Source organism: Austrofundulus limnaeus, unplaced genomic scaffold (genome assembly GCF_001266775.1).
Source record: "Austrofundulus limnaeus strain Quisiro unplaced genomic scaffold, Austrofundulus_limnaeus-1.0 Scaffold4, whole genome shotgun sequence".
NCBI lineage: Eukaryota > Metazoa > Chordata > Actinopteri > Cyprinodontiformes > Rivulidae > Austrofundulus > Austrofundulus limnaeus.
The window spans coordinates 866,876-870,901 of record NW_013952406.1 but is presented as its reverse complement, the minus strand read 5'-3'; the positions used below and the strand labels follow the sequence as shown (position 1 = coordinate 870,901).

Here is a 4,026-nt window from a genome sequence, read left to right as displayed (position 1 = left end):
TGTGTGTGTGTGTGTGTGTGTATTCTTTTTTTTATTTTGTTCAAAATAAAGAATATATAAAATATACCTAAATCTGTACACTGTGTGTTCTGGGTGGGATTTGAGGTAAACTCCAGCAGTGAGACTCTGGGTGAAAGAAGTCAAAATAAGTTGATGTTTAATTTCTGTTTGAACCAGGACAGCCGTGACAYTACAAAGAGTTTGCAAACAATTTGAAGATTTTAATTAAGTGTGACAGCAACTGAGACGAACAATGTAGGAAAAACTCTGCAAACATAATAAAAACTACGTGTGTTCAGACATTTTCTATGAACTGTTTAAAACATTAAATTGTTACAGTCGTGTGTAAAAAACCCAGGGAGCAGGCAAAACTCAAGAAGTCAAAGGAAAAGGATTTATTTATAAAAACAAAGAGGCTGACTGAGCAACAAAAATTTACTTACAACAAAAACATCCAACAACGTAAAAAGAACACCTGATTCCACATGTAGTTTACATCATGTCATGCTCTTATTTTGAAAAGCACCACTCATTTTTTGTTTGTTTTTTGCTGTTTATGTTTTTTCTCCATTCCTAACTTACTGTTAGCACATGTCATTAATTAAGCCTCCACATGAGATGCGTGTGAAATGATTTATCAGAATTTTTTTGTTATTTTTTATCATTTTGCATGCTCTGCATTTCAATTAATTTTGTTTACATTTAAACTTACGTTTCTTAGCCCATGTGTGCAGATCCCTCACAAAAAGTCATACTGTGTAATACTGTGTGTGACAAATAAAACAGTTTTGATTTGAACAGTGAATGATGGAGGACRAGTGTTCTCAACTATACAGCTTTATAATGTTTATAACAAAACAAAAATCAACACAAATGTTGACATTTCTGGTGTTTTGTTAATTTCACATTTAACCATAAGACCAGACTGGATTTCAATGTGCCAGGTGGTTATTAGAGACTTCTCAATCTGATTTTCACCAAAACAGATGATTCTGCTACTTGATTTGTTCATAATCCAAAGTAATGACAGGACCAGTTCTTCACATTGATAAATTAGTTTCAATATCCTGAATAAAAAGTCAAAAATATTTCTTTTTACACACAAAAAAACAAAACAAACAAACAAACAAAAAAAAACCCAACAGAAAAGTACTTGATAAACCCACAGATATGGTCTCTCCATGTTACAGCCCAAGTGTTGCACAGCAGAGGAGTGTTGGCAGTGAAAAAACCAATCCAACAGTTAGCCAGGCTCAGTCAGAAAAACCCACAACACGCAGRGAGGAGCGCGAGTACAAATGCTCCTGTGGCTCTGAAGGCTGGGGCAACAGACGACAAACGAGGAACACCAGGTTGAGCAGCACCAAGCCCCATCTGCTCCACAACACAGGCAGCGAGGTCCAGCCGGGCTCTGGATCCATCACCCATCCCAGTTTCCTTCAATGTCACTTCAGCCCGTCTTCTGCCAAAAGATCTGTTTTTTTTTTCTGGGATGAATCAAAAAGCAACATTCTGCCAGAATAATTGGCTTGTTTTTAAACCCCGCTCCATTATAACCCTGCTTTCAGGTTGCAGCTCCACAGATACAATCATTTTTACAAATAATTACAGCAGGATAATAAATTTTAACTCAATTCAAAAGCCGATCTCGCCAGCTGGATGTTCCAGTGTCCACAAGCCTGTAGCCATCTGTGTGCAGCTATAGTTTCCTGTAATAATTACACACGCCCGTCTCCACGCCAGCAGCCAATAGAAGCCGTATTCTGACATTCAGGAGCTATTAATTATGTCAGACTTTAAAAAAACATGCTGCTCTGCAATCCTCAACCTTTACAATCTCCTTCACATCTCAGCTAATCTTCACTTCTGGCCTAATTAAAGTCAGGTGTAGCTGATCCAGGATCTGATTTTTTCTCTGTAATCAGATAATCCGAGGAGTTCAATATCACTTTTTAGTGCGTCGGGGCCTGCTGACCTGATTATGGTCTATCTAATAAAAGCAGAAGCTTGTGGCTCACTCAGTGTGGTATTAATCAATGCTCCATTTCCCTGTTTTACTATAGCAACACTTTAATTAGGCCGTAGAACTTTGCCAACCAGGGATGTTGTTAAAAAGTTGATAGCAGGTCATCCCATTAGTGCCGGCTCTGTGAGCTGAACTGCAAATTCTACACATTTGGTTAAAACTGAACAACAAATCTGAGCAAAACTCCCCATTCATGTGTTATTGTATTTTCCAAACAGAGTGAACCTGCAGCACTACAAAAAAAAATAATAATAATAAAAAAAAGAAAAGAAAAGAAAAGAAAATAAAAAGTGAGCCTGAATTAAGAGTCTTCATGGAATAACGACTATTTTTTGTCCATGAACAGAGAGTTTCTCATTTAACAGAACAGTATGCCCTTTTAGTTGCATTTAAAAGCTCACAGCCAGGCCATTCTGAATTTGGAGAGCTTGAATATAAAATTACTGTGTGGGGACTCGTTCATTCTTTTTAGTGGGCCGTGCATTTTGTGCCCGAGGCTCGCTTGATTAAAACTGCTTTGATGTACGCCTAATGCTATTAGCGCAAATTTTGTTAATTTAAACTCTTTGTTAAACTCGTTTTCTCAGGCYGACAGACTGGTATCTGTCAGGGAGATCCATTAATCACAAATTTTGGCCCCAATATGCTTCACAAGACACAGTTTAGAACATTGAACCGATCATTACGGTCTTGATGTGTTTTCGACGTACAGTGTTTGCTCTCAGCGGCTCTGCAGAGGAAAGGGGAGGTGAAGAATCACAGCAGGATGTTTTTTTCCTCAGAGGTTTGATTCAAAGTGCATCAAGCAGCTGGAGTTAGGTTTGTTTTCTCCAACATGTCAATAAAAAAGGTTTATCCACCCATTCATTATCTTCTGCTTATTCTGAGTCAGGTCAGACTGACTAAGAGAGTCTCTGCTGGGTCTTCCCAGGGGTCTCCTCCCAGTCGGACACGTCTGAAGCACCTCGATGGAGGAGTCAGAAGAACCACCTCAACTGGCTCCTCTGGATGTGGAGGAGCAGCTCTGCTCTGAGTCTCTCCTGTCTCTAAGTTGTTATGGAATTCTTTATTTTACCAAAGGCAGAAACAAAAATATAAAGACACTCCGTAGAATGGTCATCGTGGTTTTATTGTATAAAACTCTCTAAGGGAGAGTCCAGCTACCCTGCGGAGAAAACTAATTTTGTCCAATAGATGTGGGTTTGGGCTAGACAAACTGAGAAGATATTTGAGGAGGCTGATTTTCAGTACATTTATAGAAAGAGGTTGAAATTTAATATTGAACAAACTGTTTGTTTTAAGTTTATAAGTGTAAATGGGCTGAAAATTGCAAACTTATATCCTAATAAAGGATGCTTGTGGACCTGAGCTTTATGATACATGTAATTTAACTAAACAGAGGTCAGTGTGCACAGCTTAGAGGTACTTTGCCTCTAGCATTGGAAACTGGATGATTTCACTCCGTTCCAGAGGATCGAAAATGTTCTCTATGTTCTCATTAAAGAAGGTTGACTGGTCTCTGTCAGCACCTTTGAATGTGTCTTATAAGCCCATGTGGGTTGGGCACCTTTTGTGGTGTATGACAAATTTATAATAAATACTACTACTACTACTACTACTACTACTACTACTACTACTAATACTACATTTTGACTGCCTGTATCTGCGATTTTGTTCTTTCGGTCACTACCCACAGTTTGTGGCCATACGTGAGCATAGGAATGTCCACACAATCCTCAGTGGGAAAAATAAAATTCCATGGTTGAATGCCTCTATAATTAATACATCTCCTAAAGTTGAAAGCTTCTTCAATGAAAACTTATAGAATATCAAAAACTTCTGAAAATCGGTCTCGTTTAAACAGTTACCGAAATAAATGTGTTGCTGAATTACGCAAAGCCAAACCACAATATTATAAAAATCAAATTATTTCACTGTGATGGACTTGCGACCTGTCCAGGGTGTACCCCGCCCCTCGCACTGTGACTGCTGGATATGGG

General features: G+C 38.5%; 1 protein-coding gene across 4 annotated transcripts in view; it reads right to left on the bottom strand.

The window, feature by feature from the left end:
• asic2 (acid-sensing (proton-gated) ion channel 2) overlaps positions 1 to 4,026 on the bottom strand; it is a 369,375-nt gene that overhangs the window by 13,973 nt on the left and 351,376 nt on the right. The gene's annotated exons all lie outside the window — the stretch shown is intronic.